At 44.4% G+C, this 16,495-nt stretch overlaps 1 long non-coding RNA gene across 1 annotated transcript; it reads left to right on the forward strand.

Moving 5' to 3' along the window:
• Window positions 1–12,366: 12,366 nt before the first annotated feature.
• Window positions 12,367–16,255, forward strand: LOC309871082. The gene is made up of 2 exons (XR_014315019.1): window positions 12,367–12,771; window positions 13,153–16,255. It is a non-coding gene; the product is annotated as an uncharacterized lncRNA (long non-coding RNA).
• The last annotated feature ends 240 nt before the right edge of the window (window positions 16,256–16,495 follow it).

Raw genomic sequence — 16,495 nt, forward strand, 5'->3', positions numbered from 1 at the left:
AGGGATACATATTGTTCTAAAATTCCCCAATGCAAACTGTTTTCAGTTTATTACAGTAGTAATATATATTCATAGCTGAACGGAGAATTCTTTCTTACTGACTATTACCATTTCAATTTTCCAGTCAAGGACAAATCTGCTGTTTCTAAAACATAATGCCAATTCTTATGATTCCTATATGCTCCATGGGTCTATCACAGATACATATCCTTCATCATAATGCCTTTCTAAGGAGTGAGTCTATAAGCCCCTTGACTGCTCTTCTCCTCAAAGTCTCTCTGAACCAAGGCAGACTTAGGAATTACTGCTCTAAGCCTTTCATTGGCACCTCATTTCCACTCTGGACAACCCTGAAGGTTCTTTGCCTTATTAAAGTCAATATGTCTCAACTAAGAGGAGATGAATAGAACTAGAAAGAGCTGAGAGTTGCTTCCATTTGGATCAGAAACAAGTGTGGAGTGGGATGATCTAGATGTGCATGTGGGAATAGGGATAGGTGTTCTAGAGGGATAGTTCTAGAGGCAGAAAAGGGGGACTGTGGGATGGTTAATCGTGTCAGCTTGCCTGAGTCTTGAGATGCCCAGACATTTGGTCAAACATACTGAGTATATCTTGGAAGGTATTTCTGGATGAGACTGCCATTTGAATCAGTTGATTAAGTAAAAAAGATTGCCCTTTCTGGTGGGGGCAACCTAATATATTTAGGTCATCTAATTAACTGGTGACCTAAATAGAACAAAAAATGCTGAGTAAGAGGGAACTTTGCTTGCATGAGAAGGCACTGGTCTTCTCCTGCCCTTGAACTGAAACTTCTATCATGGGCTTTCTGGGTTCTCAGGCCTTTAGAGTCAGATGGGAATTGGACTGTTGCCTCTCCTAAGTCTCAAGCCTTTGGACTCGGGCTGGAACTTACACCATCAGCTGGCCTGGTTCCTGACCCTTGGGCTTGAGCTGTGACTACACTGGCTTTCCTGGGTCTCCAGGTTGCTGACTGCAGATCTTGGGATTTGTCAGTCTATGTAATCATGTGAGCCAATTCCTGATAATTAACCTCTCTCTACCCCTCTCTCTTGTTGGCTCTTTCCTAGAGAAACCTGATTATTATAGACAAGAAGTGCTGTAAGTTAAAGGAGACAAAAGTAAAGGGCTCTGGCCAAAGTCTAGCTCCTCTACTCATTAACTAGCAGTGTGCCTTACAAGTCAGCTACCTTCTCTGTTAGCACCTTTTCTTTCTTTTTTTTTCCATTAACCTTGTGGCATGATCACAAGGTTACTTATGGCTCTTATATTTCAGGCTGTTATAAAAGAAGCATGTTTTTATATACTTGTGTGTGTGTGCTGAGGAGTCTCTCTTACTACACTATGGCCCAAAAACCAAATTGAAATTTGGGGACTGAGAAGCTAGACCACATTTGTTTGTCAAGTCAGTGTTATAAAGGATGCTTGGGTTCTCAGACCAGTCCACTAAGAGCTACTAACCCATGATGAACTTGTTGGTATAAGATCTGAATCCTCTGAGAAGAAAGGGAGAGAGGGAGCAAATGAGTATCCCCAAATGTTACTGAGCATGGTATGCTCCTATGATCCCTTTTTCTGTGGTTCCATGGTCCACTAATTACTGTTTAAACTGGTCTCATTTCCCAAGAAGTTCTAGCTAATAAAATCACTGTCTCAACTCATTCCCCATTAAACATTTTCTAAGAATACTCTTATAGCCCCACTATATTCTGCTAAGCAGTGGAAGAAAAATAAGTTTAGTAGTTCACTAAAGTAATAAAAACAAAAACAAAACAAAAAACAAGTGAGTAGAAGACCTTAATCTTATTTCTCTCCCATTTGCATTTTAAAGAGACTAGCATTGACCTACCCGTTTAATAAGATACCAGCTTTCTGTAGAAAATAAACATATTTTTATTTTTGGAAGAGTGTTTGTATTGGGGGCAAGTAATTAATTTTGTAGGCAAAACAGCTTCCCCAGGGAAAAGCTCCGATCAGTGCTTTGAGATTTATGTTTCCCCATCCTCAGAAGTACACAAAAGTTCTTAAAGGCTCTGAAGGTTCCCTCTCCTGTGGCGGGGGGGGGCAGGAGCTCCAGGAGAAATGACAGGTGAAGCAGAACCACTCATGAGCAGGTTTGGAATACTATACATTCTTGAAGAACCGTACACTGTCAGCTGCTCAGCATTATTCTCCAGCACCAGAAGTCATCCTGACATTCCCTGTGCTTGCTTTGCTCTAGAACTATCCTTCTTGCTGTCATTAGGACTTTTCTTGTCTCTTTCCAAATAAACCATAAAATCCAGGTCTTTTAGCCTGTCACACTCCTGACACGTTCAAGCCTCTCTATAGAAGCTTGCCTAATCACTGTTTGAATGAACGACAAGTCTACACTCTGCCAAAACCCAGTAATTTGTTTCCAGGCCTTTCTCAAAATTACCAAGATGGTATCCAACCTCAACGTAATCGCGCTCTACTGAGTACCACGGAGATGTAGATATATTAGATAAGACTCGGGATTTTCGTAGCCAGGAAGAGGGCTTTGTCTTCACTCACCGCTCACGTACACCTTGGGGATGGTGAGCCGTTTCTTCTTGTTGTTGTTGACCTTACATATGCTAAACAGTAAATCTGGTGTTGTTGCCACATTAAAAATTTGATGGTACACATTTTACGTTTACTCACTAGTTACTTAACTCAAAAATATCTATAAAACATCATATAGAGAGAATAGGGATACCCAATAAAGTGCCAGGGCAAATAATCAGGGTGAGGAAAAAGTGACAAATACAGAGAAGGCATTCTCTGCTCATGGAAGGTACCGTCCTCTGGAGTAGCAGACATTAAAGAAGTGACTATGGTCAACGACTCAACTTGAAAAGTAATAATACAAATTCTGCCTCGAGCTGTGGGGAAACTCATGATTGACTGCCAGTACTTTAGAACAGTGAAATCACAGCTAGACGGGCTTTAAAAAATATTCTCTATTTTCTTCTGTAAGGTGATTATGTAGTTTTTATGTTGAAAAGCTTAGTAATTGTGAATCATATATTGACCAATAGAACATGAAAGACTCTTCGGTAGAAAGAAAATACAAACTAATTTGAATGATACACACACACATACACACACACACAAGTGTCTGTGAAATCTGGTGTCATCTGAATAAGGTCTGTGATTGGGTGAGTGTCAGTCTCCTGGTTTGGACAGTTCTAGCAGGTACTTCCATTGGGAGGAGCAGGAGATCTCTCTGCACCGGTTTTGTAAATATCTCAGATTGTTTTAAATTGTGTCACAGTTATTTCAAAAGAGCTAATAACTAGTATGCCAGATATAAATACTGCAATCTAAGATTGTTTCTTCATGTGGAAGACTGGAGAAAGGTGTCAAAATGAAGTTGGTTCTGTTATTTTGCTGGGGTTGTGGCCTTCTCTCCTTTCAAAAATATACTTGAAGGTTTATACTATATTTTCACAACATTTAAATACTATTTCAATGCTATTTAAGTAATGTTAAAAGAAAACGTAGTTCAAAAACATATTTCCCTAAGGAACGAATTTGCTTTCACCAGTTTCTTCCTACGTAGTAAGGGAGAATACAAAAGTTTTGTAAAAATCTCTCCAAAGCCAAGCCATCTTAACATCCCGACCCTGGGAGCCTGTCTTCTCAGCCATGACATTGCAAAGAAAGAGAAAACGGTTGAAATACCCGATAAATCATCATTTTTAGGCTTCAAGCTTTATCTCAAAACTCTGGGTCCTGCTCAGGGAAACGAAGCCTCACGCTTACCCTGAACGAGACTCCGTCATTACAACTGTCCAACCTATTCCTCAGCTGTGCTGTCTGTGGTGCTATCAGTCAAAACACATGTCAGTAGCTCACTACTTTATAGTTATTTTAGTTATTTTCTTTTGGTGTGTCTTATCAGAGTAAGACGTGGGTTTTTTGTTTTGTTCTTTAATTTTACATATTTATTGGATGTGTACCTTTACTGTTAATGTAGTAGTAAAAATCTGTTACTGATGATGTCGTTGGTTTTCCACATACTAAGTAATCTTTTTTGCATGTTAAATCTATGCTAGTAACATTTACTACTAGCCATCCGCCCAAGCATTTTGTGGACCTGTTAGTCATGCAAATAAACAGTAGTAAAACATCAAATTTTCTTAAAAAAAAAAAAATGCATGTTTGTTCCTATCATAGCTGGGCCCAGGAATAAGCGTGCAGCTGAGACAGAGAATCCAGCACCTTGCCTTATCTGCTTTATGCGTAGTCTCAGAATCTGAGGTGCTAATAAAATCATAAATAGATAAATACTCTGGGAAATGAATCAACTTTTTCATCACAATGCTTCCCAAAATTTCATCTGCTTCCCGTCTCCTTCAGAACTGAAGAGTATGTAACAATGACAATGCTTACATAGTATTTGCTACGGCCCAAGCACTGCTGTCCATGCTTGATATATCCTTACAACCACCCTAAGATGTGGACAATTATTTAGCCCCATTTTACAGACGAGGAAAATGAGGGTTAGGAAATTGGTCTCAGGTTCATATGACTAGTGAATAAATAAGTTTAGAGTCACTAACACAATATTGCTCTAGAATTTACACTTCTAGTACTATGCTATACTTGCCCAACTTAAAAAAAAAAAGATCTCTAGCTTTCAGAAGTGCCTGGGGTGGCTCAGTCGGTTAAGCATGTGCCTTCGGCTCGGGTCATAATCTCTGGGTTCTGGGATCGAGCTCAGGGTCGGACTCCCTGCTCAGCCTGCAATCTGCTTCTCCTTCCCCCCTTCTTGTGCTCTCCCTCAGGAGTGCTATCTCTCTCTCTCTCAAATAAATAAATAATATCTTTTTTTAAAAAATCCCTGGCTTTCATATTCAGGTACCACTTCTATCTGGTTGTGTACAATTTTACAGACCTCATCTTCCATGACTTAGCCTCCCTGGCTAAATAGAAAGCCCACCACTCCTCAGACATGTCTTTTCAGCTCCCTGAGCTTGGCCATCTGGCTTTTGCTGTACTGTACTGTACTGTCTCCTGTCTCTATCCAACACCTCAGCCATCTGGGTTCCACGTGCCGTGTTTCCGAGCGCTCTCAAAGACTTTTCAAAACCAAGTGCCACGCGGAGATGGAGCTCCCAGTCTTTAAAGGGTTGCTCAGTCCTTGGCACGGACACCGCTGTTGCAGGTTGGAGGCCCCTCTTCCACTGTGGTCCCCCGAGTATCATACAGCTTCCATTCTGGTGGAGCCTGGTGTGCCAACACGGGCACTGATGATGGATACCAAATTAGATGAAGGCTCAGACTAGGCTTACTAAGACTCCTGATGGATCTGGATTCTTTGGATTCTTTGAATTGGATTGGATTGGATTGGATTGGATTGGATTCTTTCTTCTATAAATCCTTTAGATTCTGAATCTTGTAAGAAAACTTTATCTAAACCATCCACAGGTATTTTCCTGTTTCAGTGAAAGAATATGACATTACTACACTCTACCTGCAAATTTCAAGGTAAATCCTAATGGTGGTGTAGGATTTTTGACTGCTGTTTGATCTGAATCCCTGATTATATGCACCCCACCAACCACCCTTGGTGCCAGGTCAGTGTAAGATGTGTTATTGCAATTACAAATTAATAAACAATTTTTTACAGCAAATAAAATGATTTGGTAGGTGCTTCCCCTATGCAGCAGTTTGCTAAGTGTACTCCCTGTGTGCCTTTTGAGACAGACATTTTAGGAAGAGGCACAAAATTCACTGGACTGTGAAGTGAAATTGTTACAACTGCGGTGCCTGGGTGGCACAGTGGTTAAAGCCTCTGCCTTCGGCTCAGGTCATGATCCCAGGGTCCTGGGATCCAGCCCTGCATTAGGCGCTCTGCTCAGCGGGAAGCCTGCTTCCCTGCCTACTTGTGATCTCTGTCTGTCAAATAAATAAATAAAATCTTTAAAAAAAAAAAAAAGAAAAAAGAAATTGCTACAACCGATTTGATAAATGGCTGCCATTTTACTTGGGGAAATATTTGCACTGCTGTACTCCACTGATAGCAGAACGCTCTTCCAGAAAGCCCCGCGCTCTGCTTCTCTGGGTCTGCATCTCAAAATAATACGCAGCAAAATTAATACAACTTAAGAAGAAACTTGAAAACAAAGTCAGAACAACCACCTTTAAGCAGAAGATGCACTAAGCCAAAACAGACACAAAAGCCTTAATGAAATGCCAGATCAGGCCAGCTCATTTTTTCTTCCTTAAATTAGGAGAGATTTTCAGCCTTTCGGTGATTTGCTTTTTCTTAGAAACAAAAGAAAGGGCGCCGCAGAGAGAGAGAGCTCTGCAAACCAATGGCCCCGGACTTCATTTTCTATTTAGCCCAGTGAGCGAGGGAAAGGATGGTCATTCGGCGAATAAATAAGTTTTGTGTTCTTGGACTCCTGCTGCTGTATGAGGAAACAACACAGCAAATGCCTTCTTGTGGCTTCCTCATCTGGAACCCTCTGCCTGCCCATCGGATTCCTGTCCCAGCGCCCCTCTGGCAGCTGTCATCCTGCCGATTGGCAGAGCTGAGCTCCGTGGCTGTGCCACCAGCACAAGTTGGAGGAAAGCTTATTTCCACGGAGGCAGACAGGGAGATGACAGGTTTCTTTTGTTGATGTTTTGTATTTTGTTGTTCCAGGGCAAGACAACTCACTTGGTGGACATAACAAGCAATCTGGCCTCCACGTCGACAATCCAGATGGCTGTTAGTAGCTAAGTGAGGCTGGCCAGCAGCAAGCCCAATCCCTCTCTTTTATTACGGGTGACCTTGTCCCTGTGGCCCGCAAGCCACATGGTCTTGTCTAAGAGACTATGTGTTTTGAATAGAACATGTGCCTTTCAGTGTCTAACTCCTATCCACACCTCAGTTCATTTTTAAAACTTATGTGCCATTTGGAGATGTGCTAAACAGAAGACAGTGAAATAGTGTCCTGTTTTGACATCTTCCTAAAGCAGTGCCCTGAAGCTTTGAGGCTGTGATCTGTGAATTAATGCAGGCATTGCGCGATGGAGAGCTAATCCCAGGTCTGACCTCTCTCGTTGTGTGGCCCGGGACTGGCGCCCTTGTCCGGAGCCCACTCATCTCCAAAGTCAGAGTCACAGGTCCCGCCCAGATTGGACAGAAAGGGATCCGTTTAATTAAATTAAGTCTGACTCAATTCAATTCACTGGATTTCAAATGCATATCTACGCAGTGTCTAAAACTCATGGGTATATGAGCCATGTTCTCACGGAGCTCAAAATAAGACTTTATTCATTTAATTTTATTATTTGGTCTTGAACCTGATTTTGTTGTTTAAAATTGTTGGTAAAGTTGAAGAAGAGGACCTGAAAGAATGTACATCTGCCAAGGCATTAATTAGAGGACTCAATCACCGCCTACAGAAATCTCTAGAATATAGTGCGACACCTCTACACGGTGAGGCCGTGTCATCTTGGCTGCGGGCGAAAACAGATTCAAAGTGGGTGAAAAGAGTCAGAGAACTTGTGTTTGGAAATTTGAGAACAAAGCTCACCTGAATCTTCTCTAACACTTTAGAAAGTAGAAGTTCACCCAACCTTAAGATGTAAGGAACAGAAATACTCAAAGAATCACACCAAACCAAAACACCAAGGGGTGTGTGAGGCTCAAACTTAGGCAAGACCAAGAATAAGCCAAACGTCCAACGATCCCATCACTGAAGGAACAAGCACGGCTCTGCTGCTAATGAGGAAAACAAACACGGTCTTTCCAGCCATCTCATGGCCGCTGGTGGCAGGCAGCCTGGTGCTTATGTGTGGGGACTAGGGTGCGGAGCTGCCTTGAACCAGCAACAGCAGAGGAAATAGAGCCCATTTTCCTTCAACTCACCAGGGACTGTGGGGACAGGGCCTCCCCCTTCCCAGGACCCTGGAAAAGGCACTCAGGCCCTTTAGGTGGCCCTTGGGGTAGAAGATGGATTTTGCATTCCAGTTCCCAGACTAATTCTGCCCTTTGATATGGCCACAGAGCCCCCTGCTGGCTGCTACCTTGGTGCCAATTTGACTGATAAAGGAACTTAGAGAGTTCAGAAACGTTTATGCAAGGTAGTTTCTCTGAAGTTCTTCCCAGTCACAGTTCCCAGAGAGCTGTGACAAAGGCATTTATGCTGGCAGTGCAAACTCTGCTTTTGGCCAGCTGTTGTGAGATGAATCCCCTTCCCACTCACCAATTCAGTTCATAAATTGAAGACTTGACCTCCACCTCAGCATATGAGTTTAGTTGGAGAGAGGCCCTTTAAAGAGGTAATTTTAAGGTCAAATGAGGTCACGGAGGTAGGCTGTAATCCAGTATGACAGATGTCCATATAAGAAGAAATTAGGACACAGATAGAGGGGGACCGCATGAGGACTCGGGGGAGAAGGCGGCTGTCTGCACGCCAAGGACAGAGGCCTCAGTGAAACCAACCTTGCCAGTAGTTGATCTTAGGCTTCAGCCTCCAGAATTGAGGAAATACATTTCTGATGTTCCATCCCTCAAGTCTGTGGCACGTTATTATGGAAGCTCTTGCGAACTGACATCCTGGCCAATGGTCAAATAGCTGGCGTGTCTGAGTGCCGGTTTGGGTTAGTAGCCCCAGAAGCATCCCATTCTGGAGAGACACCTCTGGAGATGGTCCCCGGGGTGTGGAGAGATGCATCAGAGCGAAAGCAGGACCTGGAGCAATGAGAGGGTCCTAGGTGGCTGCCTGCCTTTGCGATCACAAGTGATTTACAATTACATTTGTCAATTACTCAGTGAAACTGCCTGCGGATGATACCGTTTAGCTTAAAAGAGAGACCCCAAGTATGGCTATATGCTTAAATCACCCGGAGAACTTTTTAAACCCCTGACACCCAGGTCACATCCCAGACCAATGAAATCAGAACCTCTGGAAGGGTGAGACCCAGGTATAAATAATGAGTTAGTCCGCCACAGGATTCAAATACACTCAGAGCCAGGCCTGAGCAGAGCTGGTTTAAAGAGATACAAGCTGGTTACGGTGTCTGAGCACCGAGCTCTGCTCCCTGCATCTCTTGGCTAAGACTCTCACCCTCTGAAATGTATCACACCGTGGCCCAGAACCTTGCTCTGAAATTTCTATCATGTATCACATAGTAGATTCATTGCTTGATTTCTAGAGATAGTCAAAACTTTTTCTTGTTTTCAAATGCAAGATGAAAAGAGAATATGCCTGGCTTAAAATCAAAATCAAATAGCAACAATACAGAAACAAGCAAGGCATGACACGGCATTTTGTCGAAGAGACTCAATGTCTGACAATAATACAAACTCGTGTTTTTTGGTGACAAACATGTTTGCTACCTTAACTCTTGAAGGCCTTGGCAGGTTTCAGCTAACTGCAGGTTAAGTGTTTCCAATTCCCTTCCTTTTCAGTGTGTCAAAACACCTTTAAGTAAAAAAAGATGACTTGAAAGCTGTTAGACTTTAATTAAAATAATGACACAGCTGCACCTTTCACTTTAGACAGATTTGAACACAACCCCATTATTTTTTGTTTTTTTTTCCTTCTGACACAACTGATTCCAGTGACAGCCATAAACAAAGATGAGTCTGATGTTCGATCACCACTTTATAGCATTAAGCCGTTTTTATCTGAAAAAACTTTCAAGAGGGGGAGCTAGTTAGCTAATGGATTACAGATTGTGACTGAAATTTTGCAGGAAGGAGATGCTTTTGGAGTTTAGGAAAGCCCTAAGAAAGCAGTGTTCCCAGGTCCCATTTCGACCCCTGCCTTCCCTACAAAGCAGGCTGATTACTAAGGCTCTCTCTCCAGCCCAGCAGGGTGGCTGATTAAGGCTTGACGAGCAAAATCGGATTTTTAATCATGTGTCTCACAGCAATGGAAGGACAGAAACCAGAAGAATTGCCATTATGTTCTGAGTTATGCAGTTTCAAGCAGCTAAGGGACTAGGTCCCTCACACACAAGCTCTGTGGTTCTAGCCTCTGGACCTGGTTTGAGCAAAGCCATCAGCACTTTGACAATATCAAAACCACTCTTCACGCCTCCCTGCGGTGTCTCCCCCATCCACTAATATGTGCTAATTCATAAGACGGGCTCAAAACCGTGCAGCAGCTGGGCTCATTTCTCCTAAGCGGGGAGCCTGACAAAGTTACTTTTCTCCCATTTTCTCTTTTGTCCTCCATTCTGTCCCTCTCTCCCTACCCAGTGCTTCAAGCACCCTGGCACCTTTCTCCCTCTGTCTTCAGTCTGCATTAAAAAAAAAATCAATAAAAACAACCATCACTGCTTTTGTGGTTTTCTGTACATTTTGTCATTTTCGCACTTGTTTAGAGAATAAATTCCACCCACACTCACACCTGTGCAGGAGCCCCCCCGCCCCCGCCCTAAGGAGGCAGGCAAGAGCAGCCTCTGAACAAACACGTCCAAGAGGGAAGATCAGCAAGAGTGTGTGTGTGTGTGTCTGTGCGTGTGACAGTGAGTGTGACTGTGTGTTTGTGTGCGATGTAAACAGGATCTACTGATCAGTTGTTCATAGGTCTTAGATCAAGACAGACGCTCCCTGATACAATCGATACATATCGACGATTCCGTATGAACACACACACACACTGTGCACCGTGTTTGCAATTATGTGTGCGCATCCATGAGGTCTAAGATGACAATTTCTCATGTGCCCTAGAGCAGAGAATAAAATAAAATAGGCATTTCGCCTCACACGGACCTTCCCTGCCAGGGTGGTCTCCAAGCTAAGACCGTAAGGTGGGGTGTGATCCTTGATGCTTGGTGTTCGTCGGGCCGAGTTCAAAGCTAAGACTTAGAGTCTGAAAGAGCCAGATCTGAAGCTGGGCTGTACCACAGAACTCGGATACACGCCTCAATCTCTCCACGACTCAGTTTCCTCAACTCTGAAACAAGGGGAAATCTGTGTTTTTTGTGTGGATTGAGATGCTATGTGTAAAATGGAAGCCATCCCTCCCTGCGTGTAGTGTGCACTGTGTAATATAAACCTACGGCCGGGAAAGCACTTTCTGTACACGTATCTTGAATTTGTCAGCCATCTGGGCTGTCCCTTGTCGTCCCCCAAGTATACTTGTAACGTTCTTCTAGCAGGGAGTTAGGGTAATACAGGTGGGGGGCACAGCTGTGAGCCCCAGGCTACCACCCAAGATTCACGGCACGTTACTGAGCATCTTTTGTAAGGTAGAAGCTAGAAAATGGCAAGCGTGCAGGCAAGAAATGAGAAGACAGGCAGAGGAGGTAAGTCTAGCTCCAGATCTGGGAGCGGCCACAGCGGCTGGGAGGGCAGGGAGGATGCAGGCTCGCGGACCTGGGAAGCTGGCGTCAGGTGCACGTGCTTGTACTTGGAACCACAGCTCCAGACACGGTTTTAAAGTGAAAGAAAAGAGACAAAGCGCTTACTGTACTTGCCGCTCACTCACTGAGTCCCAGATTCTTGATCTTTAAGATGTCAGTTAGCCACCGCGTGGGTTCTAAGGGAAAGTGATGGAAATTGCATAGAATGGAGGATAGAAACCGCCTCTCTCGCTGCCCTACACAACCTGTGCATCCTAACTGTTAGGTTCCTTCTCGCCCTCCACTCTCCTCTTACCTTTTCCCTGTATCCTTTTCCCCTCCCCTCTGTCCTCTCCTAATCCTAGAACATCCAAAGCCAAAGACCTAGAGAAAGTATCCTCACTTTTTTCTCCATTATGGGTCTGAACATGGTAGTGGTCACAGGGGAAGAGACCGGGTCATGGAAGCTCATGCAGAATGTGTGTGGGGGACACTCCTGGACATTACGATGCGCCAGCCGGACCGCCCTCATTGAAGGACTGGCTGGCCCCGGGGCAGGGGCATCAATGGGCAGCCTTTCAGAGATTGCCTTGGCTCTAGAGAGCTGGCCCCCTCTGATGCCTCCTCTGATGCAATCCATGTGTGGGATGGTCCAGAGCAGGGGCTGGGTGTGGGGATGAGTCATAAGACTCGAACCATCTCAGCCCAAGTCAGAGGTTCTGGGGGAGGGCCATGTTAGCTCACAAGCTTCCCATGAGAGACGTGAGGCTGTCCTGGGTCTTCTCTGAAGCTTGGTCCTCCCTCTCCCCTACCCTGCTCCCTTTTTCTCCTTCCACAAGTGTGGATCCCAAGACACTCTTTGATAAACTCCCTTCATGTTAAACTATCAGACTCAGCTTCTCCAGAAACCAACCTCAACGGGGGTCCCTCCACACCCACTGTTTCTTAAATGTGTGTGGTTACCACAAGAGACCCACCGAGGCTGAGAGCCCAGTCTGAGGACCCGCAGGCCATAGGTGGAGACTGGTTGCTACACACGGAATTTTTTTGGCAAAAGTACTGATGGATTCTGAGGCAGAGACAGGACTTTGTCCTGTGGGGTGGCAGTCACATACAGGTAGAATTCCAGTAGAACCAGAAATATGTTTATTATGCTTTTGTAGAATTCTCATTCCTGCCAGTGATGACTAGCCGCAAAGGGGTAGATGCTTTCCACTCTGGAGTCCTCATGCCCTTTGTCTCAGATTTATCTGAAGGACAAAGATGGGAAGACTTCAGCCCAACTGCTTTTAGGAGGATTGGACTTTGGTTCTGACAGGTTTTCCCAAGGACAGAACAAAGACAGATGTGCTGACTGACGGTGGGACTGAGGGTTCACCACGGATCTTTATAAACAGAAGAGGGTCAAGGTCCACTGTGAAGATGGACTTCAAAAGTGAACTGCCTCACCACGAGGTTGGTGCCACCCATAAGATTTGCTTGAGGGGGGAGGGGTGCTGATGAAGGACTTCATCCACTTTCTATTAAGAAGAGTTCCTGGGGGGTGCCTGGGTGTCTCAGTGGGTTAAAGCCTCTGCCTTCGGCTCAGGTCATGATCTCAGGGTCCTGGGATCGAGCCCCGCATCGGGCTCTCTGCTCAGCAAGGAGCCTGCCTCCCCCGCTCTTTCTGCCTACTTGTGATCTCTGTCAAATAACTAAATAAAATCTTTTAAAAAATTAAAATAAATAAATAAAAAGAGTTCCTGGGCGAAGTGGGTTCTATGTTTGACACCACAGTCTTCTTGTCTAGGACAGCTGAGGAAGCTGTAAGTGACAGGACTGTCTTTTACCTTTTAGAGCCCGACCTGGTTTGCACAATGGGGAGCTCTTTCCTCTTGCCTGGTGATGTGTTCAGTGTGGCTGTCCTGGTAACGACCTCAGAAGAAGACAATGGTATCCCTTTTCTACAGATGAGAACACTGAGGCTGAGAGAGATGGCCTGACCCATCCATAGGCACACAGAGGAAGTGCAGCCTTGTGATTTGCTGCTGGACAGTTGGCCGGGTCTTCCTCTCCTAACCTCCACGGAGGAATAACACCTCCCCTACAGGCCATCAGGGACTGCTCTACGTCAGGCAACAGCAGAGCCTGGCAAGCCTGGCACACAGGAAGTGCCCAGAAAAACTACCAGGCATTCCTTCTGTATTTGGGAAATGGCAGTAGAGAACACCGTGTGGCCAATGCGATTAGCCTGGTTTGGTGTAGGACTTGAGAAATGTGTGATGTTCTGGTGGACCGATTCCAGGAAACTGCCGATCAGGAGGGCATGTAGAAGGTTTGGGTCCCCAAAGTGGAAATATGTAAAGGCTAAATCACCCCAGAACCACATGCAGCTGCCATTAGCATTAGCCAGAGTGGCTCATGTGCGAGTGCACTGTGCGACCCTCCACGGGAAGAGGGGCCTGGCCGTTCCAGATCACGGAGTCCTCACAGCTGCACCCCCACTGGTAACGAACCAGGAGAACCAGGAGATGCTGCTGTCTTACGGAAGTGCACATCGCACCTATCAACAGCCCTGCCGGGGACACAGACCCGAGATGCAGAAGCGCATCGGTATTCCTCTAGCATCTCTCCAGCAAACCGAGACAACATTAAGAAGCGAATGGACATCGCAAGTTATGCTGACTCAGAAACACGCGCGGTGAAAGCGTGTGCCTTTGCCAAAGCCCTTCCGGCTCAGTCTCTATTTAGGTATATTGTTTACTATTTAAGCGCTGATTAATTTACATGTTTTTCTTTCTCTCTATGACTCACAATTACTCCACAGAAAGTACAATTTACGAAAATGCAACATTAACTAAATAGGATTGGTGTAAACATAATGAACCCACGGAAGATAGGTTTTACTATTTGCTCAATGAACGGTCTTCAGTGTCTCTAAATTAGATTGAACAACGTCCATGACTTTTGGGAATACTTAAGGAAATCAAAGCCAGAAATGAGTGCACTAGTTTTGCTCAGATCCAAAGCTTTGTCACCGCTTTCCTGTACTCCCTGTTTGTCACGAAATGCAAACAGATCTTTGGAACTTTTTGCCTCTAAAAGACAAAGGAGACACATGATTTCATGACTTACATGGAATGCTCACCACACAGCACTGGACGGGGGAGATGGAAGGCCAAACTCTTTCCCCCACTAACTGTCAGTGCAGGGGCTTAACCTAGAAGGAGAAACAGCAAAGCTGCTGCCCACCTGCTCCCTGCTCCAAGAAGGTGCAGCATGACTACTACTGAATCCCTATTTTATGGATGAGCAAGTTGAGGTTGGAGAAGGTAAAGGTCTACAGTGAGCAACTGCTGGAGAGAGAACCCCAGATCAAGGCAGTCTCTCCAAAGAGCCTGTGTCCGCCCCACGGCATCCCAGACGCTTCTGTCAGCTGGACGTGGTCCGCGTAGACAGCCGGCCGCTCCGCATGCAGGGGTCCCCGTGCCCACGCCGCACACGAACACAAACTTACTAAAAGGCTTTTACTTCCTGTGTTCGTTTTTAAATCCTTAACGTCAGGGCAACAGCAGCCTCTCTCTGAAGTCAGGACGCCATTTTCACTCTGGACTTCCAGTTGCAAACGTTTTAATTTTCCACCAAGATATTATTCCAGGACTGCGATTTTCTGATGATTCTTGATTCCTCTTGCCACAGGAATGATCAAGCAACACCCCTATTTCAAGGAAGGAAAAGTGCTTCAGAAAAGAAAGAAATGGTATTTACCTACTTTACAGATGTGTCCCGCCCGGAAAGGACTATGGCATGGGCGGGGGGAAAGCGGGGGGACAAGGAGAGTGGCTTGGTTGTAGAGGTCAGTGGGACTACCTGACCTCACTGCTCCAGAACCCAAGCTGGGCGGCCTGATGTGAGTCACCTGGTCTGTCATTGGCACTCAGGCTCCTATTTACAGAAGTTGTCATAACAGCCACCTTGAGACTCTTGTTTTGCATAAATAGGATAAAAGTTGTGAAGTTATTTTTAAGGAGAAAAGTCCTTAAAATTGGACATACCAGAATTTCACACAAAAAAAATAGATTTAAGTCATTCGCGAATAATTCAGCTAATTAAAACATGTATAGCTGACAGTTGCAAAGGACTTCAAACTTTTCAAACTTTACTCAGTAGTTGGGTTTATGATAGCACCTTTATTCTTCTGAAAAAACTAAAAATCAAGCAGACCAAGTATTATTGCTATTATAAATATTCCTATTCTCACAGTGACTACCCAGACCCCTTGGGCAGTGAGTGGGAGGAAGTGTTATCCGGGCTTCTGATTTTTTTTTTCAATTTAATAACTTACACATACAAGTGATACTAATGAGACAAGGGTGATTCCAAAAGCTTAATGAGGGAGACTTGGTGTGTAATCTACATCTACTGAAGAGAACAGAGTATAAAAATGACAAAAATATAAGTCAGCAAGGATACTGCGACTAGTATCTAGCCTTAACCATAAGTTAGCAATGTCATAAAGAGAAAGAAAATGTGATGAACTCAATTTTGTGGTAACCAAAGTATGGATTTAAAGAAAGCCAGCAGTCTCTACAGAACATAACAAAAAGAGGTCTCCTGTGCCGTAAACTTTCTTTGTGACACCTCTCAGGGGTCCAGATGTTAGAATGTGCAGGAGCAATACCTGTTATTTGGGCAGAAATAATCTAAATTGAAATGAGACAATGTTCATTAACGTAGCTTGATAGAACTAATCTTTCAGAAGATCTAACTTCTTCATTGAAAGCTGTCTTAAACTCTTTACGAGCAACAAAAAATAATAGGATGCCTCTAATTGCAAGCATCCATTAAAACCAAAACCTGGCCTCCTAGATTGATTTAAAAATGAAAGTGTGGTTTACCATCCAATGAATATCCCATGGTAAATTCATGATCCTCTCCTAAATAAATGAGTCAGCCCTTACCCACTGTCCCAGACCATTCTTCATTCAACATCTATTTTGTATCTAAAACATCCCTGTTCTAGGCAGTAAGAATAAAATGTCTTGGAAGACAGAATCAAGTTTGGGTCAGTACCACAAAGCTCTTCACCAGCAGCCACGTCAGAAATCTGAATGCCACCCTGATGACTCCTCATCCCCCTCTCACCATGTCATGGTGACATGTCTAGTCAACAAGGCTCAACAGTTCTATTTCTTAAACG

Source organism: Mustela nivalis, assembly GCF_964662115.1.
Source record: "Mustela nivalis genome assembly, chromosome: 8".
Taxonomy (NCBI): domain Eukaryota; kingdom Metazoa; phylum Chordata; class Mammalia; order Carnivora; family Mustelidae; genus Mustela; species Mustela nivalis.